We start from the raw sequence: 25,598 nt of genomic DNA on the forward strand, positions 1-25,598 counted from the left end.
CACCCATGGCTGACACTAATGCCTCTCGGCTATATGCAAAAACCAACGCCAGGATGTTGTTATATAATGTGATGAAGCCATATTGCCCCATGTACCACCTGCCGGTCCCCTGGATCACGTAAGTCCCTACACTAAAACAACACTGTGTCGATCAGTGACCGCCAACCCCGCAAAGCGAGCGCACAAACGGGAGGGGGTCCCCAAATGGCCCTGCAACCCCAATGTCACAGGACCAAACCCAAGGGCCCCCCTCACCCCCAGTAGCGGATAATACGTCCATTTTGGGGGATAGCCCGGGGCCCATGGCCGCCTAAACAGACTGATACCCTCAGTGGTATATTGTCTCCTGGCTGCAGTTCTGCCATCATCTGTAAACCATCGCTGCTTTTTTACCTTGATTTTGCAGAGATCAGGACATCACTACATTATCTATCCTGTCTATGAACAACGCCCTAGTGTTGTCATAGTTACAGCGGGGTGGGGGGGCCCGGGGCCTGTGGTAAAGTTAATCCGCCCCCGATCACCCCGCAGGCAGAGAAGGCGGACGCCAAAAACCCTATTACTGTGCATATGGCAGGTTTTCTGCTGTTTTTGTCACCTGGTCCAGCAGCTTGGTCATGTGACCGCAGAGGAAAAACGTTCAGCACAGAAAGTCGAAAAGACGCCATGTGCTGCGATGGTATTTTTAATGGGTTTTTTTGCCTGAAAATCGTGTGTGTGTGTGAGGGCGCCCCAAAGGAATAGAGACAACACGGCAATTGTACCGACAGTAAATGGGATCGAAACGGAGACAATTTGCTAAATGAAATAAAAAAAATAAAAAAAATGAAAAAAAAAAATAATTTCAACCGACCAATAATTATTTTTCTGATTTTCAGTATTGTGTTAGGAAGAACTTTACTTACAAGCTAAGAAAGTGTCTGATCAGCTCACCTCCTTCTGTCGCAGTGCGGATCCAGTCTCCGCCCGACCACTTCTGTCCTCCCGACCACTTGTAGCTGATCCAGCGTGACTCTGTGCCGTGATGGTTTAGCAGCTCCGCTCGGGTCTGTTCACACACACAGAGTTTTAGGGTACAAACATATACGGCATATACACTGTGTATTTACTGCTGCAGATTAGATCTAAATAACTGAACACAGAATCAAATCTGCTGCGTATCTGCTAGTCCTGATTATACTGTGGGCAACGCACATGGGGGAACCCACCCCTCATCCAGATCCACCTGTGCATTAACCCTCACAGTGCCAGATTGGGGGGGGGGCAGAGGATATACCCGGAGGTGGGGGGGGGGGAGGGCAGAGGATATACCCGGAGGGGGGGGGGGGGGGGAGGGCAGAGGATATACACGGAGGGGGGAGGGCAGAGGATATACCCGGGGGGGGGGGGGGGGGGCAGAGGATATACCCGGGGGGGGGGGGGGGGGAGCAGAGGATATACCCGGGGGGGGGGGGGGGGGGAGCAGAGGATATACCCGGAGGGGGGGGGAGGGCAGAGGATATACACGGAGGGGGGAGGGCAGAGGATATACCCGGGGGGGGGGGGAGCAGAGGATATACCCGGGGGGCAGAGGATATACCTGGAGGGGGGGCAGAGGATATATCCGTAGGGGGGAGAAGAGGATATACCCGGAGGGGGGAGGAGAGGATATACCCGGAGGGGGGGGGGGCAGAGGATATACCCGGAGGGGGGGGAGCGCAGAGGATATACCCGGAGGGGGGGGAGGGCAGAGGATATACCCGGGGGGCAGAGGATATACCCGGGGGGCAGAGGATATACCCGGAGGGGGGGGAGGGCAGAGGATATACCCGGAGGGCAGAGGATATACCCGGGGGGCAGAGGATATACCCGGAGGGGGGGGAGGGCAGAGGATATACCCGGGGGGCAGAGGATATACCCGGAGGGGGGGGGGGAAGGGCAGAGGATATACCCAGGAGGGGGGAGGGCAGAGGATATACCCGGGGGGGGGGGAGCAGAGGATATACCCGGAGGGGGGGGGAGGGCAGAGGATATACACGGAGGGGGGAGGGCAGAGGATATACCCGGAAGGGGGGGGGGAGCAGAGGATATACCTGGAGGGGGGGCAGAGGATATATCCGGAGGGGGGAGAAGAGGATATACCTGGGGGGGGCAGAGGATATACCCGGGGGGCAGAGGATATACCTGGAGGGGGGGGGCAGAGGATATACCTGGAGGGGGGGCAGAGGATATATCCGGAGGGGGGAGAAGAGGATATACCCGTAGGGGGGAGCAGAGGATATACCCGGGGGGGGGAGGGCAGAGGATATATCCGGAGGGGGAGGCAGAGGATATACCCAGAGGGGGGGGGGAGGGCAGAGGATATACCCGGGGGGGGGGGGCAGAGGATATACCCAGAAGGGGGGGGGCAGAGGATATACCCAGAGGGGGGGGAGGGCAGAGGATATACCAGGGGGGGGGGCAGAGGATATACCCAGAAGGGGGGGGGCAGAGGATATACCCGGGGGGGGGGGGGCAGAGAATATACCCGGGGGGGGCAGAGGATATACCCAGAAGGGGGGGGCAGAGGATATACCCGGGGGGGGGGGCAGAGGATATACCCAGAAGGGGGGGGCAGAGGATATACCCAGAAGGGGGGGGGGGCAGAGGATATACCCAGAAGGGGGGGGGGGGCAGAGGATATACCCAGAAGGGGGGGCAGAGGATATACCCAGGGGGGAGGGGGCAGAGGATATACCCAGGGGGGAGGGGGCAGAGGATATACCCAGGGGGGAGGGGGCAGAGGATATACCCGGGGGGGGGGGCAGAGGATATACCCAGAAGGGGGGGGCAGAGGACACACCTGGGGGGAGCAGCCATGATGGGAGTTGTAGTTCTGCAGCAGGATTCCCCACCCCTGATTTAGGTGCAGGAGAAGCGGTTCTAATAATAGAAGACATAAGTGACGTATATAACGCAATGAAGTATATAATGGCCGTCCTGCAGGAGCCGATATACAGGAGAGCTCCACGACTTTCTATGTTTGATTCATCCCTGAGATCGGTGATCAGTAATCGGTGTATTCTGTGTATATATATATATACATACATACGATTAATCAGGGGACACCCGGGCATCGTCTATTGATAGTTCCCACATTCATCTCTCCCTGATACTTGTCAGACGTGTTTCTAGCCGCACAGACCAGCACTTATTCATCCGGCTCTCCTAGAAGCACATGTGTTGGTGCATGAAGCGTCTCTCCTCCAGACTGGATGTATACGCAGCTCGATGCTTGTGTGGTCCGCGAGGAAATTAGCCCGAAACTTCCACAAACGCCGTCTAATAATAAACCCCCCCCCCCCGGCCGCATCAGCTGATGTCTGTGACCTCTTTCTGACTAAATCATGATGTTGTTTTAATTTTAGGAATGCCAAAGCCGATGCTCCCTTAAAGGGGAACTCCAGCAAAAAAAAAATAAAAATCTTTCAAATGTACTGGTGCCAGAAAGTGTCAGAGATTTATAACTTACTTCTATTTAAAAAATAGAATCTTCCAGTACTTATCAGCTTCTGTATGTCCTGCAGGAAGTGGTGTATTCTCTGCAGTCTGACACAGGGCTCTCTGCTGCCACCTCTGTCCATGTCAGGAACTGTCCAGAGCAGCAGCAAATACCCATAGAAAACCTCTGCTGCTCTGGACAGTTCCTGACATGGACAGAGGTGGCAGCAGAGAGCACTGTGTAAGACTGGAGAGAATACACCACTTCCTGCAGGACATACAGCAGCTGGTAAGTACCGGAAGACTGGAGATTTTTTAATAAAAATAAATTACAAATGTTTGGCACTTTCTGGCACCAGTTGATCTGAAAGAAAAAATTTTTGCTTTAAAGATGTAAAATAAAATCTGACCAAGACATGCCGTCACTACGTGTAAGTTACATTTCCATTGTTTGTTGTACAGTATATGATATTCTGACAATATACAGCTACGAGGGATATAGTCACTGACTATTGTGTGTTCTATCATTTATTATAGTGCTTGAATAATCCCTATATTGTAATCCGTATTCTTCTTCTTCTTCTAGCTATTCCTTTGTGATTAATACAACCCGAACCTCTTTGCGCACAGACTCCGTTCAAACTGCGTTTCGAAGCCCTCAGCGGTGACAGGTATGCTATCTATTTTTGGTTTTGAGCAAAATATAGCTAAAATATAGAAATTCTAAGGTCTTGTCAGTCAATGCTTGACGACATCCACAGTCACATGTCCACTATTGGCCAATAGAAGGTGTAGAAGATGGAAGGTCCTTAACAATTTTGTCTCACTGACATGAGTAAGATTGTCACGGTAACTAAGCAATGATCTTTACCATTATAAGGCTGAATCAGTGAAGTAGCAGAGGTCAGTCAGTAAATAGCAGAGGTCAGTCAGTGATGTAGCAGAGCCGATACCTGCATGATACAGCAGAGCTGAGCCAGTGAAGTAGCAGAGGTGATCAGTAATGTAGCAGAGCCGATACCTGCATGATACAGCAGAGCTGAGCCAGTGAAGTAGTAGAGGTGAGTCAGTGATGTAGCAGAGCCAATACCTGCATGATACAGCAGAGCTGAGCCAGTGAAGTAGTAGAGGTGAGTCAGTGATGTAGCAGAGACGATACCTGCATGATACAGCAGAGCTGAGCCAGTGAAGTAGTAGAGGTGAGTCAGTGATGTAGCAGAGCCGATACCTGCATGATACAGCAGAGCTGAGCCAGTGAAGTAGTAGAGGTGAGTCAGTGATGTAGCAGAGCCGATACCTGCATGATACAGCAGAGCTGACCCAGTGAAGTAGTAGAGGTGAGTCAGTAATGTAGCAGAGCCGATACCTGCATGATACAGCAGAGCTGAGCCAGTGAAGTAGTAGAGGTGAGTCAGTGATGTAGCAGAGCCGATACCTGCATGATACAGCAGAGCTGACCCAGTGAAGTAGTAGAGGTGAGTCAGTGATGTAGCAGAGCCGATACCTGCATGATACAGCAGAGCTGAGCCAGTGAAGTAGTAGAGGTGAGTCAGTAATGTAGCAGAGCCGATACCTGCATGATACAGCAGAGCTGAGCCAGTGAAGTAGTAGAGGTGAGTCAGTAATGTAGCAGAGACGATACCTGCATGATACAGCAGAGCTGAGCCAGTGAAGTAGTAGAGGTGAGAAAGTAATGTAGCATAGGTGAAGGTACCTAAGGGAAGGTAACAAAGTAGCTCTTAAAAGGACAATACCAAAGTCGCTCTTAAAGAGACGGTACATAAGTCCCTCATAAAGGGACAATACTAAAGTCACCTTTAAAGAGACAGTATTAAAGTTGTTCTTAAAGGGTCGGGGCCAAAGTCGCTCCTTAAGTGACTGTACCAAAGTTGCTCTTAAAACGAGGATATCAAGGGTTCAAGTTTCTCTTAAAGGGAAGTCACTCTTAAAGAGTCGCTCTTTTCAAGCACTATGGGGGAGATTTATCAAAGGGTGTAAATTTTAGACTGGTGCAAACTACCCACAGCAACCAATCACAGCTCAGCTTTAGGCAGTGCTGAAAGGAAAGAGGAGTTGTGATTGGTTGCTGTGGGCAGTTTGCACCAGTCTAAATTTTACACCCTTTGATAAATCTCCCCCTATGTATTTCCCTGGAAATGCAAATGTAGTTATTTATCTTCACCCATTTGGTGTTGTCATTTATGACGGCCACTAAGTGAGTGTGAGTTAAGTTTTTATGCTGAGTGTGCTCTGAGAACCGCTCCCATCATATATGGCCGACACATCCATAGCGCACAATGGGCGGCCAGACATAGGGAACGCCCGGCAGCATGTGTCCGCCCAGAATGTGACTACAGAGAATAGTTTATTCAGCGTGAGGTTCCCATGTGAAGGATACGGTTCAGAGGAAGATCGGTCTGGAGACCATCTGGGCAGCTCCATGAAGAGGCCTCCACGGGGGGCGGTAACTGTCCTAGTCCCGGGATTATGGGGGGGGGGATAATGTACGGGAGCCGGAGCCCTCCAGTCTACACTCCATTACTAACAATCCATTGAATGAATGGAGAGGTTTTTAGTATTTTTTGTTATCGTTTGCCGTCACCGAGAGGTCCAGCGATCCCGCGCTCTCTATAACTGGTGAAGAAGAGTGTAGGAGAGGCGGCCGGGATTCCTGATCAATGTGGGAAAAAAAAAAAACCAACACAAAAATCAGTGTGTGTTGTGCAGGGATCCAGCAGCGTGCCCCCGACTCTGGGTCAGTAGTCAGCACATCCTAGTATATATATATATATATATATATATATATATATATATATATATATATATATAGCGGAATATCCCTGCTTAGCCTTCACCAAGCTCCACCGCAGCATCTCACCCCTCCTTCTGGGTAACACTATGCGGCCGACTAACAATCCATCAGGTATATAGGGAGGAGGTTGTATCCATCAGGTATATAGGGAAGAGGTTGTATCCATCAGGTATATAGGGAAGAGGTTGTATCCATCAGGTATATAGGGAAGAGGTTGTATCCATCAGGTATATAGGAAAGAGGTTGTATCCATCAGGTATATAGGAAAGAGGTTGTATCCATCAGGTATATAGGGAAGAGGTTGTATCCATCAGGTATATAGGGAAGACTTTGTATCCATCAGGTATATAGGGAAGAGGTTGTATCCATCAGGTATATAGGGAAGAGGTTGTATCCATCAGGTATATAGGAAAGAGGTTGTATCCATCAGGTAAATAGGGAAGAGGTTGTATCCATCAGGTATATAGGGAAGAGGTTGTATCCATCGGGTATATAGGGAAGAGGTTGTATCCATCAGGTATATAGGGAAGAGGTTGTATCCATCAGGTATATAGGGAAGACGTTGTATCCATCGGGTATATAAGAAAAGACTTTGTATCCATCAAGTATATAGGGAAGAGGTTGTATCCATCAGGTATATAGGAAAGAGGTTGTATCCATCAGGTATATAGGGAGGAGGTTGTATCCATCAGGTATATAAGAGAAGACGTTGTATCCATCAGGTATATAGGAAAGAGGTTGTATCCATCAGGTATATAGGGAAGAGGTTGTATCCATCAGGTATATAGGGAAGAGGTTGTATCCATCGGGTATATAGGGAAGAGGTTGTATCCATCAGGTATATAGGGAAGAGGTTGTATCCATCAGGTATATAAGAGAAGACGTTGTATCCATCAGGTATATAGGGAAGAGGTTGTATCCATCAGGTATATAGGGAAGAGGTTGTATCCATCAGGTATATAGGGAAGACGTTGTATCCATCAGGTATATAGGGAAGAGGTTGTATCCATCAGGTATATAGGGAAGAGGTTGTATCCATCAGGTATATAGGGAGGAGGTTGTATCCATCGGGTATATAGGAAAGAGGTTGTATCCATCGGGTATATAGGGAGGAGGTTGTATCCATCGGGTATATAGGAAAGAGGTTGTATCCATCAGGTATATAAGAGAAGACGTTGTATCCATCGGGTATATAGGGAAGAGGTTGTATCCATCGGGTATATAGGAAAGAGGTTGTATCCATCAGGTATATAGGAAAGAGGTTGTATCCATCGGGTATATAGGGAAGAGGTTGTATCCATCAGGTATATAGGGAAGAGGTTGTATCCATCGGGTTTATAGGGAAGACGTTGTATCCATCGGGTATATAAGAGAAGACTTTGTATCCATCAGGTATATAGGGAAGAGGTTGTATCCATCAGGTATATAGGGAAGAGGTTGTATCCATCGGGTATATAGGGAAGAGGTTGTATCCATCGGGTATATAGGAAAGAGGTTGTATCCATCAGGTATATAGGAAAGAGGTTGTATCCATCGGGTATATAGGGAAGAGGTTGTATCCATCAGGTATATAGGGAAGAGGTTGTATCCATCGGGTTTATAGGGAAGACGTTGTATCCATCGGGTATATAAGAGAAGACGTTGTATCCATCAGGTATATAGGGAAGAGGTTGTATCCATCAGGTATATAGGGAAGAGGTTGTATCCATCAGGTATATAGGGAGGAGGTTGTATCCATCAGGTATATAGGGAAGAGGTTGTATCCATCAGGTATATAGGGAAGAGGTTGTATCCATCAGGTATATAGGGAGGAGGTTGTATCCATCGGGTATATAGGAAAGAGGTTGTATCCATCGGGTATATAGGGAGGAGGTTGTATCCATCGGGTATATAGGAAAGAGGTTGTATCCATCAGGTATATAAGAGAAGACGTTGTATCCATCGGGTATATAGGGAAGAGGTTGTATCCATCAGGTATATAGGGAAGAGGTTGTATCCATCGGGTTTATAGGGAAGACGTTGTATCCATCGGGTATATAAGAGAAGACGTTGTATCCATCAGGTATATAGGGAAGAGGTTGTATCCATCAGGTATATAGGAAAGAGGTTGTATCCATCAGGTATATAGGGAAGAGGTTGTATCCATCGGGTATATAGGAAAGAGGTTGTATCCATCAGGTATATAGGGAAGAGGTTGTATCCATCGGGTATATAAGAGAAGACTTTGTATCCATCAGGTATATAGGGAGGAGGTTGTATCCATCAGGTATATAGGGAGGAGGTTGTATCCATCAGGTACATAGGGAGGAGGTTGTATCCATCAGGTATATAGGGAGGAGGTTGTATCCATCAGGTATATAGGGAGGAGGTTGTATCCATCGGGTATATAAGAGAAGACGTTGTATCCATCAGGTATATAGGGAAGAGGTTGTATCCATCAGGTATATAGGGAAGAGGTTGTATCCATCAGGTATATAGGGAAGACGTTGTATCCATCAGGTATATAGGGAAGAGGTTGTATCCATCAGGTATATAGGGAAGAGGTTGTATCCATCAGGTATATAGGGAACAGGTTGTATCCATCAGGTATATAGGAAAGAGGTTGTATCCATCAGGTATATAGGGAAGAGGTTGTATCCATCGGGTATATAAGAGAAGACGTTGTATCCATCAGGTATATAGGGAAGAGGTTGTATCCATCAGGTATATAGGGAAGAGGTTGTATCCATCAGGTATATAGGGAAGAGGTTGTATCCATCAGGTATATAGGGAAGAGGTTGTATCCATCAGGTATATAGGGAAGAGGTTGTATCCATCAGGTATGAGCCCTTATGCTGTCGGTTGTGTTGTTTTATTTTTTCCATTATTTTCATTAAGCAGAACCTTTATTTGCACAATTATTTCTGCATCATATAACACCGGCTTCCTGCAATGCAACACTGGAACTTACATTATTATGCTTTTATCTGTCTAAATGCCCTTAAAGGGGTTGAAACTTGGTTTCAGAAAGGTATATAGATTTATAATTCCCTTCTATTTAAAAATCTCCAGTATTTAAGGACTTAGCAGCTGCTGTATGTCCTGCAGGAAGTGGTGTATTCTCTCCAGTCTGACACAGTGCTCTCTGCTGCCACCTCTGTCCATGTCAGGAACTGTCCAGAGCAGGAGAGGTTTTCTAGAGGCTTTCAGAGGCTGAAGTTGCAGAGGAACTTGCCCGTTTAAAGCTGAATAAGGCGATGGGTCCAGATGGGATCCATCCCAGGGTTCTTAAAGAACTCAGATCTGTGATTGCTGCCCCCCTGACAGATCTGTATAACCAATCCCTGCTAACAGGAGATGTCCCCGATGATTGGAGAACAGCCAATGTTATACCAATCCACAAGAAGGGGAATAGAGAAGAGCCCAGTAACTACAGGCCAGTGAGCCTGACATCTGTAGTAGTGAAAATGATGGAAACTCTTCTAAAAAAAGAAGATAATAGATCACCTAAGAATCAACAATTTGATGGATCCAAACCAGCATGGCTTTACTGAGGGCCGATCATGTCAGAATAATCTCATTGATTTCTTTGGTTATGCCACAATAGTGCTGGATGAAGGTGGTGCTGTGGATATCGCCTATCTGGACTTCAGCAAAGCCACAGATACAGTTCCCCATAAAGAGCTGATAGAGAAGTTGGAGAAAATTGGACTAAATCCCTGGATAGTTCAGTGGATTTGTGGTTGGCTGAAGGAGAGATATCAGAGCGTTGTTGTTAATGGTGAATATTCCGAGCAGAGACTGGTTACATGTGGTGTGCCACAAGAGTCTGTTCTGGGTCCTATTCTTTTTAATATGTTTGTAAGTGACATAGGAGAAGGGTTGATAGGTAAAGTTTGTCTGTTTGCTGACGACACAAAAGTGTGCAATAGGGTGGATATTCCTGGAGGTGTCAGTAATATGGAAAATGATTTAGCTTTGCTATCTAAGTGTCCAAACAGTGGAAATTGAAGTTCAACGTTTCCAAATGTAAAATAATGCACTTGGGGAGGAGGAATCCTCTATCCGAGTATCACATCGGCAGTACTGTGTTGGAAAAGACTTCAGAAGAGAAGGATTTAGGGGTAATGATTTCTGAAAGCCTTAAAATGAGTCACCAGTGCAACCAGGCGGTGGGGAAAGCAAATCGTATGCTGGGGTGTATATATATATATATATATATATATATATATATATATATATATATAATGGTATGCTGGGGTGTATATATATATATATATATATAATGGTATGCTGGGCTGTATATATATTTATATATATATATATATATATATATAATGGTATGCTGGGGTGTATATATATATATATATATATATATAATGGTATGCTGGGGTGTATATATATATATATATATATATATATAATCGTATGCTGGGGTGTATATATATATATATATATATATATATATATATATATATATATAATGGTATGCTGGGGTGTATATATATATATATTGGTATGCTGGGGTGTATAGCTAGAGGTATAACCAGTAGGAAGAGAGAGATTGTGATCCCGCTGTATACAGCTCTGGTGAGGCCACATCTGGAATACTGTGTCCAGTTCTGGAGACCTCACCTAAGAAAGGACATTGATAAAATAGAACGGGTCCAAAGACGAGCTACAAAAATGGTGGAGGGTGTGAGGCATAAACCATAGCAGGAAAGACTTAAGGATTTGAATCTGTATAGTCTGGAGGAAAGACGGGAAAGGGGGGACATGATGGAAACCTTTAAGTATGTTAAGGGACTAAATAAGGTTCAAGAGGGGAGTGTTTTTAGTAAAAAACTGAGCTCAAGAACAAGAGGACACAGTGAGAGGTTAGTTGGGGGAAAGATCAGAAGCAATGTAAGAAAATATTATTTTACTGAAAGAGTAGTAGATACCTGGAACAAACTTCCAGCAGAGGTGGTTGGTAAATCTACAATAACAGAATTTAAACAGGCCTGGGATAGACATATATCTATCCTAAGATAATAAGGAAGAAAATACTAAAAGGGCCGACTAGATGGACCCAGTGGTCTTTTTCTGCCGACAATCTTCTATGTTTCTATGTTTCTATGTTTCTATGGGGATTTGCTGCTACTCTGGACAGTTCCTGACATGGACAGAGGTGGCAGCAGAGAGCACTGTGTCAGACTGGAGAGAATACACCACTTCCTGCGTGACATACAGCAGCTGATAAGTACTGGAAGACTGGAAATTTTTAAATAGAAGTAAATTACAAATCTATATAACTTTCTGGTACCAGTTGATTTGGGGTGGGGGTCCCTTTAAAGTTCCCCTTTAATTGGTTCCTAGAAGAACCTTGTATATTGTAAAATGTCTTTTGAGACCTCCATCGACTTATACAGGAACGTCTTCTTCTACCAATCATGACACTTCCTTGGCCTGATAGCCAGATGTATTGCCGCTTGAGCACTGACAGTAACTTACAAGTGTGCCGGAGCTGGCACTTCCTTTCCATTGGACGCTCCTATATATGGGTTATATGTATATATATATGTATACACCACTTATTACAGCCATACGTATAAAGTTCCATTTTTCTTCTTGATTTGCTATTTTTCATTGTCTTTATTTTTACAATAGATGAAACAATCACTTGATGCCGTGTTGTGTTATATTATCTTCTTCTTTTCTTGATGACTTTGTTCTATGCCTCAAACTATTCCTGTACAAAGTGCTAAGATGTCGTCACCAATCCCACCGGCTAGAAGACCCTTCCTGACATCTACGATTGTGCCTCCATTATTCCTGCTTGATGATCGCCTTGTAACCAGCAGTGAGTGCGGCTCATAGTACTCGCCATACTCACCCTCATACCCCGGCTGCTTCACCTCAGATGAAGTGTGGCTGGTGGATGAGGTTGGTGGTGATGTGGGGAGGTTGGTGGTGATGTGGGGAGGTTGGTGGTGATGTGGGGAGGTTGGTGGTGATGTGGGGAGGTTGGTGGTGATGTGGGGAGGTTGGTGGTGATGTGGTGAGGTTGGTGGTGATGTGGTGAGGTTGGTGGTGATGTGATGAGGTTGGTGGTGATGGGATGAGGTTGGTGGTGATGTGGGGAGGTTGGTGGTGATGTGATGAGGTTGTGGTGATGTGGGGAGGTTGGTGGTGATGTGGGGAGGTTGGTGGTGATGTGGGGAGGTTGGTGGTGATGGGATGAGGTTGGTGGTGATGGGATGAGGTTGGTGGTGAGGTTGGTGGTGATGTGGTGAGGTTGGTGGTGATGTGGTGAGGTTGGTGGTGATGTGATGAGGTTGTGGTGATGTGGGGAGGTTGGTGGTGATGTGATGAGGTTGGTGGTGATGTGGGGAGGTTGGTGGTGATGGGGGGAGGTTGGTGGTGATGTGGTGAGGTTGGTGGTGATGTGGTGAGGTTGGTGGTGATGTGGTGAGGTTGGTGGTGATGTGATGAGGTTGTGGTGATGTGGGGAGGTTGGTGGTGATGTGATGAGGTTGGTGGTGATGTGATGAGGTTGTGGTGATGTGGGGAGGTTGGTGGTGATGTGGGGAGGTTGGTGGTGATGTGATGAGGTTGGTGGTGATGTGGGGAGGTTGGTGGTGATGTGGGGAGGTTGGTGGTGATGTGATGAGGTTGGTGGTGATGTGATGAGGTTGGTGGTGATGTGATGAGGTTGGTGGTGATGTGATGAGGTCGGTGGTGATGTGATGAGGTTGGTGGTGATGTGATGAGGTTGGTGGTGATGTGGTGAGGTTGGTGGTGATGTGATGAGGTTGTGGTGATGTGGGGAGGTTGGTGGTGATGTGATGAGGTTGGTGGTGATGTGATGAGGTTGTGGTGATGTGGGGAGGTTGGTGGTGATGTGGGGAGGTTGGTGGTGATGTGATGAGGTTGGTGGTGATGTGGGGAGGTTGGTGGTGATGTGGGGAGGTTGGTGGTGATGTGATGAGGTTGGTGGTGATGTGATGAGGTTGGTGGTGATGTGATGAGGTTGGTGGTGATGTGATGAGGTCGGTGGTGATGTGATGAGGTTGGTGGTGATGTGATGAGGTTGGTGGTGATGTGGGGAGGTTGGTGGTGATGTGGGGAGGTTGGTGGTGATGGGATGAGGTTGGTGGTGAGGTTGGTGGTGATGTGGTGAGGTTGGTGGTGATGTGGTGAGGTTGGTGGTGATGTGGTGAGGTTGGTGGTGATGTGGTGAGGTTGGTGGTGATGTGATGAGGTTGTGGTGATGTGGGGAGGTTGGTGGTGATGTGATGAGGTTGGTGGTGATGTGGGGAGGTTGGTGGTGATGTGATGAGGTTGGTGGTGATGTGATGAGGTTGTGGTGATGTGGGGAGGTTGGTGGTGATGTGATGAGGTTGGTGGTGATGTGGGGAGGTTGGTGGTGATGTGGTGAGGTTGGTGGTGATGTGATGAGGTTGGTGGTGATGTGGGGAGGTTGGTGGTGATGTGATGAGGTTGGTGGTGATGTGATGAGGTTGGTGGTGATGTGATGAGGTTGGTGGTGATGTGGGGAGGTTGGTGGTGATGTGATGAGGTTGGTGGTGATGTGGGGAGGTTGGTGGTGATGTGGGGAGGTTGGTGGTGATGTGGGGACGTTGGTGGTGATGTGATGAGGTTGGTGGTGATGTGATGAGGTTGGTGGTGATGTGATGAGGTTGGTGGTGATGTGGGGAGGTTGGTGGTGATGTGATGAGGTTGGTGGTGATGTGATGAGTTTGGTGGTGATGTGATGAGGTTGGTGGTGATGTGGGGAGGTTGGTGGTGATGTGGTGAGGTTGGTGGTGATGTGGTGAGGTTGGTGGTGATGTGATGAGGTTGGTGGTGATGTGGTGAGGTTGGTGGTGATGTGGGGAGGTTGGTGGTGATGTGATGAGGTTGGTGGTGATGTGGTGAGGTTGGTGGTGATGTGATGAGGTTGGTGGTGATGTGGTGAGGTTGGTGGTGATGTGGGGAGGTTGGTGGTGATGTGATGAGGTTGGTGGTGATGTGGGGAGGTTGGTGGTGATGTGGTGAGGTTGGTGGTGATGGGATGAGGTTGGTGGTGATGTGGGGAGGTTGGTGGTGAGGTTGGTGGTGATGGGGGGAGGTTGGTGGTGATGTGGGGAGGTTGGTGGTGATGTGGGGAGGTTGGTGGTGATGTGATGAGGTTGGTGGTGATGTGGGGAGGTTGGTGGTGATGTGGGGAGGTTGGTGGTGATGTGATGAGGTTGGTGGTGAGGTTGGTGGTGATGTGATGAGGTTGGTGGTGATGTGGGGAGGTTGGTGGTGATGTGATGAGGTTGGTGGTGATGTGGGGAGGTTGGTGGTGATGTGGGGAGGTTGGTGGTGATGGGATGAGGTTGGTGGTGAGGTTGGTGGTGATGGGGGGAGGTTGGTGGTGATGTGGGGAGGTTGGTGGTGATGTGGGGAGGTTGGTGGTGATGTGATGAGGTTGGTGGTGATGTGGGGAGGTTGGTGGTGATGTGATGAGGTTGGTGGTGAGGTTGGTGGTGATGGGGGGAGGTTGGTGGTGATGTGGGGAGGTTGGTGGTGATGTGATGAGGTTGGTGGTGATGTGGGGAGGTTGGTGGTGATGAGATGAGGTTGGTGGTGATGTGATGAGGTTGGTGGTGATGTGGGGAGGTTGGTGGTGATGTGATGAGGTTGGTGGTGATGTGATGAGGTTGGTGGTGATGTGATGAGGTTGGTGGTGATGTGGGGAGGTTGGTGGTGATGTGGGGAGGTTGGTGGTGATGTGATAAGGTTGGTGGTGATGTGGTGAGGTTGGTGGTGATGTGGGGAGGTTGGTGGTGATGTGGGGAGGTTGGTGGTGATGTGGGGAGGTTGGTGGTGATGGGATGAGGTTGGTGGTGATGTGGGGAGGTTGGTGGTGATGTGGGGAGGTTGGTGGTGATGTGGGGAGGTTGGTGGTGATGTGATGAGGTTGGTGGTGATGTGGGGAGGTTGGTGATGATGTGGTGAGGTAGGTGGTGATGTGGGGAGGTTGGTGGTGATGGGGGGAGGTTGGTGGTGATGTGGTGAGGTTGGTGGTGATGTGATGAGGTTGGTGGTGATGTGGGGAGGTTGGTGGTGATGTGGGGAGGTTGGTGGTGATGTGGGGAGGTTGGTGGTGATGTGATGAGGTTGGTGGTGATGTGGTGAGGTTGGTGGTGATGTGATGAGGTTGGTGGTGATGTGATGAGGTTGGTGGTGATGTGATGAGGTTGGTGGTGATGTGGGGAGGTTGGTGGTGATGTGATGAGGTTGGTGGTGATGTGGGGAGGTTGGTGGTGATGTGGGGAGGTTGGTGGTGATGTGGGGAGGTTGGTGGTGATGTGATGAGGTTGGTGGTGATGTGGTGAGGTTGGTGGTGATGTGATGAGGTTGGTGGTGATGTGGGGAGGTTGGTGGTGATGTGGGGAGGTTGGTGGTGATGTGGGGAGGTTGGTGGTGATGTGGGGAGGTTGGTGGTGATGTGGGGAGGTTGGTGGTGATGTGGGGAGGTGGGTGGTGATGTGGTGAGGTTGGTGGTCATGTGGGGAGGTTGGTGGTGATGTGGTCGGCTAACTTCCAGCCTGTCCTCTATCTTCCTGCCTAAGCTAAAGGGATACAAAGGGTCAAGAGAGAATTGATAAATATTTCATTGCAGTAAAGAATTCCGGACACCTCTATTACGGATGGAATTATAAGGTGCATTAAAGGGGTACTCTGGCGAAAATCTTTTTCTTTCAAATGAATTGGTTTTGAACTGTTCTGAAAGAAAAAGATTTTCTCCGGAGTACCCCTCTAAAGTTACCCTGATGGGGCCTTTAAAACCGCACAGTGAATGATAGAACTGAGCCTGTGACATATCTGTGCTGATAAATGTGTCCTGTAAAGGGTTAATAAGATCTAATAGACATAACATAAGAGTGACATAAGCAGTGTGATATACCGCATACGTCTCCATGTGAAATATTCTGCTTGTATAACCGAATCTCCATATAATTTATGCCAAAATGTATAATCTACAGACCCATATAATGTATGCGCAAATCCATCAAGTGACACAAGTGAAGTCATTGTGAATGTATAATCTACCGAGCCACAGAACGGCCGTGAGTGATGACATCACTGCTCACAGAATATAAGCATATGTGCTACACCGTGCAATGATTCACGCTACGTTTGTATATACATACATGACAAGCTCGGCCGCAAGGAGCCCAGAGCAGCCAGGAACAGCTGGCCCCATGTCCTCACAATCATCATATAGGAGTCACTGTATGAATGAGGACTAACAGCGGACTCTCTGCAATCCGGGTCCATGTGATCGGAAAACTACGTCTGCATTGCTCAGCACCATGAGGTCCATGAGCGAAATCTGATGACTGATCCAGCCAGGTCCCTGGTATGGTGTTCACACCTGGCACTTTGGTCAGTATTTTTAGCTGAAACCAGAAGTGGGTCCAAAAAGGTCCAAATGTTCCTATTATAGTGTTATTGTAGTATTAGTATTATAGTTCCTATTATAGTATTATTATAGTATTATTGTAGTATTAGTATTATAGTTCCTATTATAGTATTATAGTATGATGGTGCGTTTACACAGACAGATTTATCTGACAGATCTTTGAAGCCAAAACCAGGAACAGACTATAAAGAGGGATCAGGTCATAAAGGAAAGACTGGGATCTATCCTCTTTTTAAATCCATTCCTGGCTTTGGCTTCCAAAATCTGTCAGATAAATCTTTCTGTGTAAACGCACCCTTAGTATTATAGTTCCTATTATAATGTTCTGCTCAGTATTTTCAGTATTTAGCATTTCTCAGTGTCATTTCCACTCCTGGTTTTGGGAAAAATATTGACTGAAATAAGGTCCACAAACTACTATAGGGGGGGGGGGGGGGTATTAGTATCAGGAGCCCAGGTTTCACGGTTTTTCTGCCGCTCTGCTGTCACTAGACTTATAGAGGCGCAATCCTCTTGATGACTCCTGCGTGTCTGCGGCTGCTGTGATGTGGACTCCTACAGACAAAAACGTACAAAAACGCCCGAAAACAATGGAATTGAAATTTTTAAGATGACCAGAACATTCCCATTAAAGTCTATGGGAGAAAAACGCTACAGTTTGCCAAAAAGAGCTAAGATAAGATGTGAGATCAGCTTTAGCTGTGGCTGTGCAGCATGATGGGAGTTGTAGTTCAGTTCCCCATCCCAGACCTTCCATAGAAGTGACTTGGCATCGCTGCTTTTCCTCAATCAGAAGCCACCGGTCGGTTTCCGAGTCATTATTGTGATTAGTCAGATGTCGGGCAGGAAACGTTTAAGAATGATTAAAGTGACATTAAAAATATACACGACTTGTAAGGAATAATATATCTACATTCCGCTGTGATATGAGACGTACAATCATGCGCGGGTCCTAGAAATGTTACGTCTCTTAAAGGAGAAGCGTCCTAATTGTTATAGAGCAGGGATGCCAAACTCAGGCCCTCCAGCTGCAGCAAAGCTTTATCTTTAGCTGTCCAGGCATGATGGGAATTGTAGTTTTAAAACAGCTGGAGGGCCTGAGTTTGACACATCTGTTATATAGAATAACAGGTCCATAGAGACTAAAGGGTCTTGAACACGAGGCGATTATCGTCCAATAAATCGTTATAGCGTTTGTGTTTAATCGATTATTGGCTGGTGTAAACACGGCCACGATAAATTTGCGTTTGTATATTGTTGACTATTTCTTAAAAGCCGACTTCCCAATCTGGACTTATCGTTCACAAATCTTCTGGTGTAAACACTTGTCGTTCAATCGTCGTTCAGTCTCCACCTTCTAAACCAATTATCTAATGATCACATAAAGCGATTTCTCGTCTCATCTAAACGTCTATTGTTAAAAGTAAATTCATTGCTTATTATTCGCTTGCTCTAGTGATTTATTATTACATGTAATGGACCTGGGGGAAGCAGGGGTTATAGGCAGCTGGGGGCAGCAGGGGTTATAGGCAGCTGGGGTTATGGCTAGCTGGGGCAGCTGGGGTTATGGCTAGCTGGGGGCAGCTGGGGTTATGGCTAGCTGGGGGCAGCTGGGGTTATAGGCAGCTGGGGGCAGCTGGGGTTATAGGCAGCTGGGGGCAGCTGGGGTTATAGGCAGCTGGGGGCAGCTGGGGTTATGGCTAGCTGGGGGCAGCTGGGGTTATGGGTTGCTGGGGGCAGCTGGGGTTATGGCTAGCTGGGGGAAGAAGGGGTTATGGGTAGCTGGGGGCAGCTGGGGTTATGGGCAGCTGGGGTTATGGCTAGCTGGGGGAAGCAGGGGTTATGGGTAGCTGGGGGCAGCTGGGGTTGTGGCTAGCTGGGGGAAGCAGGGGTTATGGGCAGCTGGGGTTATGGTTAGCTGGGGGAAGCTGGGGGTATGGCTAGCTGGGGGCAGCTGTGGTTATGGCTAGCTGGGGGCAGCTGGGGTTATGGCTAGCTGGGGCAGGATTGCCTTGGACGTGGCAGATGGCCGTGTGGCCTTAATAGCCAAATCTCCCTGCGGTAATCCACATTTTTGTCACTTCTGAAACAACTGTAAAACTTTACTGAACAACACAAGTAAAACATCTGATATGAAATGTACCTAAAGTGATCCTGACCCCCCGTCACCCCCTTACTCTACGTGTGGTTCTCTGCACCATGTCTTCTTTCTGCTCTAAAATCACTTTATTTCATTGGTGGACAATGTCACCTAGGTGGTGAGATGGGGCCCAACTGCTGTGTAGCCCCGCCTGGATGACACTGTCCATATAGGAGATGGGGCCCAGCTGCCGTGTAGCCCCGCCTGGATGACACTGTCCATATAGGAGATGAGGCCCAACTGCCGTGTAGCCCCGCCTGGATGACACTGTCCATCAGGGGCGTAGCTAGGATTCACGGGCCCCATAGCAAAAATAATTAAGGGGCCCCCCCTCCCCTAAGCACAACACAAAGCACTGAGTGTATATAATCTATATCTATATATTTATATGTATATATATCTGCTTTACTGCTGGAGTACTGATAACCCCTGACCTCTGCACATTTTCCTTTCCTACTTGATTGCCAGCTGGAGAACAGAGGTCAGGGGTTATCAGAGCAGTGAAACAGAGATCTCAGTCTTCTGCTTGTGAACCCTTTTTTTGTGTTGCAGCATGTAAGTAAACATTGGGTCGCTTACACGCTGCAATACATAAGTGGTTAAGCAGAAGGACACACGCTCTTACCTTCCCCTCCGGGCCCCCCTCCTGCACGGGCCCCATAGCAACTGCCTACCCTGCCTCTATGGTAGCTACGCCCATGCTGTTCATATAGGAGATGGGGCCCAACTGCCGTGTAGCCCTGCCTGGATGACACTGTCCATATTGGAGATGGGGCCCAGCTGCCGTGAAGCCCCGCCTGGATGACACTGTCCATATAGGAGATGGGGCCCAACTGCCGTGTAGCCCCGCCTGGATGACACTGTCCATATAGGAGATGAGGCCCAGCTGCCGTGAAGCCCCGCCTGGATGACACTGTCCATATAGGAGATGGGGCCCAACTGCCGTGAATACTGAAGGGCCCTCTGAGATGCATATAAAGGGGCAGTATGGGCGGTCATGGACCCCTGTAGTTCCCCCTCCTGGTCATTTATTGTGAGATGAAATTGGTTGTTGGTAGTAACCGCCTCCTTGTGGGGGTGTACGTGCAGGTGAATGGTTTATTCCTCCGGTGGAGCGGATGGTACTAACCTTCTCTCTAAGTTTCTCTTCAGGAGTTGCTGGACAGAATTCCCTGAAGAGGTGAAGCTGATTGGTCCTGGCGGTTCTGGAGTTCAGGATAAATCTGGAGGAATCAGGCCGCTTCATCAATGTGTCTGGAGTTGTGAAGAGAAAGGAAGAAGAGATTAGCTACGTGGTCAAGCCGTGTGAAGAGCCCCCCCCCCCCCCCCCCCCCCCCCCGTGTGAAGACGGCCACGAAACGCTGTAAAATAGGAGGACGCCTTTGCAATGTTACGAATAGCTAATGTCAGACGAAACTTAGGGTCCTATAACACGGACTGATGACGGCCCGATCAATATTGGAACTGCTAGATCGTCGCTCGTTTACCAGGCCTATTACGCAGCCCAATAATTGCTTAGCAAGGGCTGCACAGACATCATTAGTGATGTCCGTGCAGCCCTTGACCAAGCAGTTTACATTACCTGTCCACGTTCCCGGTCTTCTCCTGCCCTTTGCTTCTCCCCAATCCTGCAGCTGCAGCTTTAAAGCCACCGTGGCCAGTGATTGGCTGAGCGGCAGGTCACAGCGGCGCTCTGAAGCTGCAGCTGTGGGACCGGGGAGGAAGCGGAGCGCAGGAGAACACTAGGAACGTGGAGAGGTAACGTACCATGTTTGTTCAATTGTCAGCCGTTGGCCGTATACCTCTATAACAGGCAGTGATGCGCAGTCGATAATTTGAGGTTGTGACCTAAAAAAATGATGATCAGCTGATCGTCTCTATCACAGTGAGTGATAACCGATTATCGCTCCGTGTAATAGGGCCCATAGTCAAATTACTCAATAGATCAGCACCATTTTATAAGCTGTCACAAATTATTTTCGGTGTCCTCAATCCAATCAGAGAAATGCACGGCCCACCGGGAAGGCTGGCAGCTACTCCACCTGGCCGAGCGCCAAGGAGGGGAAGGAGATCTGTCCATTATTTTATCTGGCAGCCCGCAGGCGAGATTTCCTTTCGGCCGTCAGCAGGAACGTTCCCCACATACGGGATCTGGAAGCATTGTTAGTTTGTTTGGTAAAAAGCTGAAATTCTTTCCATTTCTTTCCATTCTGGACCGAACTCCCGATGAGTCAATTCCAGCTGATGTGATGCTAATCTACGTCTTGTGCCAGTTTCCCGGCTCCCATCCAAGTGGACAAAACCTCCGGGAAATTCTACTTATATGATGAAACTCCGAGTTACACAATGTTTTAGATGTTGTATTATATTCTTAATTAGACATTTAGGCCCCATTCACACTGAGCAAAAATGGCGGAATTCTGCGGCGGAGAGAATCCCGCCATGCTCAGTGTCCTGCAGTATCTCTATGGAAGCGCACGCTCCTCCGCTGCCGCTGATTTGACATGTCACTTCTTTGAACGGATAGGGGAGATAGTGGAGGACCGTGTGAGCTTCCATAGAGATACTGCAGGACACCGCCACTTTTGCTCAGTGTGAACAGGGCCTTAACTTGGAACAATAGGAATCTAAATCTTACAAAGTATGCAGCACTAAGGGCTAATTCACACATCCGTAGTTCTGTCCGCAATTGCAGACAGAACATGAAACCAATGTTATCCTATGGCCCCGTTTACACGTCCATACGTGTATACGGGGCTGCGATCCGTGCCGCAAAAAAACTGACATGTTGTAATGCGGACCGTTTTTTTTGTGGCACGGATTGCTGGGGTAATGATGTGTGAACGTAGTGCTGCGTGAAGCACGGAGCACTACGGATACAAATATGGTAGCGCGGTCCGCGGCCACGGACTGCACTACGGGTGTGTGAATGTGGCCTAAAAGAAAATAGACATATATGAATGGAAAATAAATAGATATTTATGCAGGTAGAAACAGCGGTCGGCACTGCAACTATGGGAGGGCTTGTATGGTGGAATAGTTACCCAGGGGCTCACACTCTCAGTCAGTAGGAACAAAACAAGAGGCCACTCACCCGTATTTTAAAATCTTCCTTGTTACTGCTGTGGGCGGCATAGATGCCAAACACCTTGGGGATAGATATGTGTTACAGCTGTTTCGCGCTTTGACACACTTCTTCAGACACCTCGGTCACGTCCCAGGTTGAATATCTGTGTGATGACGTGGTCGATGGGCTGTTTACATCTAAAATATAAAGTTAAAACTGCATTATGATACAGAAGCATCCCCATCTATATATACTAAAGGAACATACTGAGGTCAGTCCTGTCATTCCCATCCACCGTGCCTCCCTGCGTGTTTCACAAAGGTGTTTGGCGTCCATGCTGCCCGCAGATGCAGCAAGGGGTTCTACGATTGAATATGAAGAATAAAGGAAGATAGTAAAGTACCGGTGAGTGCCCGCTTGTTTTTTCTCATTCATATGGAAATAGGATAGACAGAAGGAGTAGTAACGGCCTAGTGCATCATCGAGGGGTGCGACCATTGTTTCTTTACATTTCTTTGTAATACTATTTGAAGAAATAATTGATAATGTTTTATGAGGAGGGGAGAAATAACCAGTCTTCACAGTGTAGGAGAGCTGACCAAATGTGTCTTTTTGCCTGTGTTCCAGATGGGGGAAGCGGCTGCCGCTACTTGGTCGTGCACTCCGCCCATCCCACCCTGGGGGTTGTATTGGCAGTATAAGATGGATCCTGTATAGCCAGAGCATAGGCTTATTATATGCCATTGAGATGCCACAGTTAGTGTAGAGTCCATCCCGGCATGAGGCCATATTATTGTGGTGGCGGGGGGGCGGCTTTTTAAGTGATTTTTGTTTCTGTATTGGGTTTATGCTAGTAGTGGTGAGCTGTTGTTTTTTGTGTTAAGTGCAGCTCACAGCATGATTGCCCATTCAGCAGCTATTAGGCTAGCATCGCATTGTATTATAATCCTGGGAAAACGCCAATAAAAACGCCATTGTTTTTTTCTGTTTTTTTTTCCTTGCAAAAACGCCGGCGACCAGATGTTAGCTGGAGGTCACTTTCCAAAACATAGCAGGTTGAGGATGCGGCGTTTTTCTCCCATAGACTTCAATGGAAATCTTCTGCTCCACAAAAACGCTAGTGGTTATGTGTATGGCGATTTTTAGTGGTGCCTCTGAATGTGAAGAGCGAAGATGAGTTATGAGTTATAGACTGTAGAATTACAGCAAACGATTAACGAGGATCTTCTACAGATCATCTACAGGAGGGGGCTCATCTACCGGAGGGGGCTAATCTACCGGAGGGGGCTCATCTACAGGAGGGGGCTCATCTACCGAAGGGGGCTCATCTACCGGAGGGGGCTCATCTACAGGAGGGGGCTAATCTACAGGAGGGGGGCTCATCTACAGGAGGGGGATCATCTACCCGTTATCATTTATCAGTTTTCATCAGTTTTTTTTTTAATGAGTGCGTGCAGAGGAAGCGAGAAACTAGGAAGGAATATAAACTGATGTGCAAACAGAGTCCGAAGCAAAAGGAAGGACAAAAAGTCATAGAATAGCCAAAATGCAAACGAACCATTAAACCATTAAAAAATTGAAAACTTGGCAATCCGTTCGCTCATCAGTTGGTGCTTATCCCATCAATTAATATAGATGGATCCGTTCGCAAACGAGAAAAATGCCAGTGTGAACAGGGCCTAAGAAGTCAGTCAGTAGCGCACCGACATATGACAAGTGTGTCTGCCTAGTCGCGGTTTCTGACAGGGCTTTGCAGGTCTTCGCTCTCATGTTGCTGACAGCTTCAGTCTCAATGAAAGTTCAGCAAGGTTTTCTTGGCCTTCTTACCAGTTTGAGGTTCCAAAATGTTTTTGCTTCTGACAGTGATTACACAGTAGCCGTAACCGTGATGAAACACGTCCTTACAGAACAGAGAAGTAAGCGGACGGAAGCTAACGTATTCTTGCGTTCAAATTTTTACATTTCAGCTGAAACAAGGAAACTTTTTTGAATAATAATAATAATAATAATAATAATAATAATAATAATAATATTAATAATATTATTATTGCCTGGTGATATTTTTGTTCTATTGGGTCAATGAGCGAGCTTAACTCTGAGCTTCAGGAGTAAAGCCAAAAAATGTGTTCCCCTTTGGTATATGGTCAGTCTCTTAGAGGTGGAGTGGGGGTGGAGACCAGAGAGAGATCACCTTCATGACTATTTCTAGATACTTTAGGATTATTGCTAACATTATGACCAGTTATGTTCCACAAATCTGCCTTTTGTGGGGACAACCTGCAACATGAGCTGCTATACAGAGAGTGAGACAGCCTGCAACATGAGCTGCTATACAGAGAGTGAGACAGCCTGCAACATGAGCTGCTATACAGAGAGCGAGACAACCTGCAACATGAGCTGCTATACAGAGAGCGAGACAGCCTGCAACATGAGCTGCTATACAGAGAGTGAGACAGCCTGCAACATGAGCTGCTATACAGAGAGCGAGACAGCCTGCAACATGAGCTGCTATACAGAGAGCGAGACAGCCTGCAACATGAGCTGCTATACAGAAAGTGAGACAGCCTGCAACATGAGCTGCTATACAGATAGTGAGACAGCCTGCAACATGAGCTGCTATACAGAGAGTGAGACAGCCTGCAACATGAGCTGCTATACAGAGAGCGAGACAACCTGCAACATGAGCTGCTATACAGAGAGCGAGACAGCCTGCAACAAGAGCTGCTATACAGAGAGCGAGACAACCTGCAACATGAGCTGCTATACAGAGAGCGAGACAGCCTGCAACAAGAGCTGCTATACAGAGAGCGAGACAACCTGCAACATGAGCTGCTATACAGAGAGCGAGACAGCCTGCAACAAGAGCTGCTATACAGAGAGCGAGACAGCCTGCAGCAAGAGCTGCTATACAGAGAGCGAGACAGCCTGCAACATGAGCTGCTATGAAGAGAGTAATAAAACAAGTGCTGCTATACAGAGAGCGAGACAGCCTGCAACATGAGCTGCTATACAGATAGTGAGACAGCCTGCAACAAGAGCTGCTATACAGAGAGCGAGACAGCCTGCAACATGAGCTGCTATGAAGAGAGCGAGACAACCTGCAACATGAGCTGCTATACAGAGAGCGAGACAGCCTGCAACAAGAGCTGCTATACAGAGAGCGAGACAGCCTGCAACATGAGCTGCTATGATGAGAGTAATAAAACAAGTGCTGCTATACAGAGAGCGAGACAGCCTGCAACATGAGCTGCTATACAGAGAGCGAGACGACCTGCAACATGAGCTGCTATACAGAGAATCGAGACAGCCTGCAACATGAGCTGCTATACAGAGAGTGAGACAGCCTGCAACATGAGCTGCTATACAGAGAGCGAGACAGCCTGCAACAAGAGCTGCTATACAGAGAGCGAGACAACCTGCAACATGAGCTGCTATACAGAGAGTGAGACAGCCTGCAACATGAGCTGCTATGAAGAGAGTAATAAAACAAGTGCTGCTATACAGAGAGCGAGACAGCCTGCAACATGAGCTGCTATACAGAGAGCGAGACGACCTGCAACATGAGCTGCTATACAGAGAATCGAGACAGCCTGCAACATGAGCTGCTATACAGAGAGTGAGACAGCCATAAGCTTTGTATTACAAAGAGAGACTGCTGTGCGGTGAGGGAGTGGACATACAG

General features: G+C 47.7%; 1 long non-coding RNA gene across 1 annotated transcript; it reads right to left on the reverse strand.

The window, feature by feature from the left end:
- Positions 1–944: 944 nt before the first annotated feature.
- Positions 945–22,109, reverse strand: LOC138773981 (uncharacterized). Its single transcript, XR_011360236.1, has 3 exons — positions 21,944–22,109; positions 19,979–20,103; positions 945–1,048 (listed from the first exon to the last, which is right to left on the reverse strand). It is a non-coding gene; the product is annotated as an uncharacterized lncRNA (long non-coding RNA).
- Between the last annotated feature and the right edge of the window lie 3,489 nt (positions 22,110–25,598).

Source organism: Dendropsophus ebraccatus, chromosome 15 (assembly GCF_027789765.1).
Source record: "Dendropsophus ebraccatus isolate aDenEbr1 chromosome 15, aDenEbr1.pat, whole genome shotgun sequence".
NCBI classification, from domain to species: domain Eukaryota; kingdom Metazoa; phylum Chordata; class Amphibia; order Anura; family Hylidae; genus Dendropsophus; species Dendropsophus ebraccatus.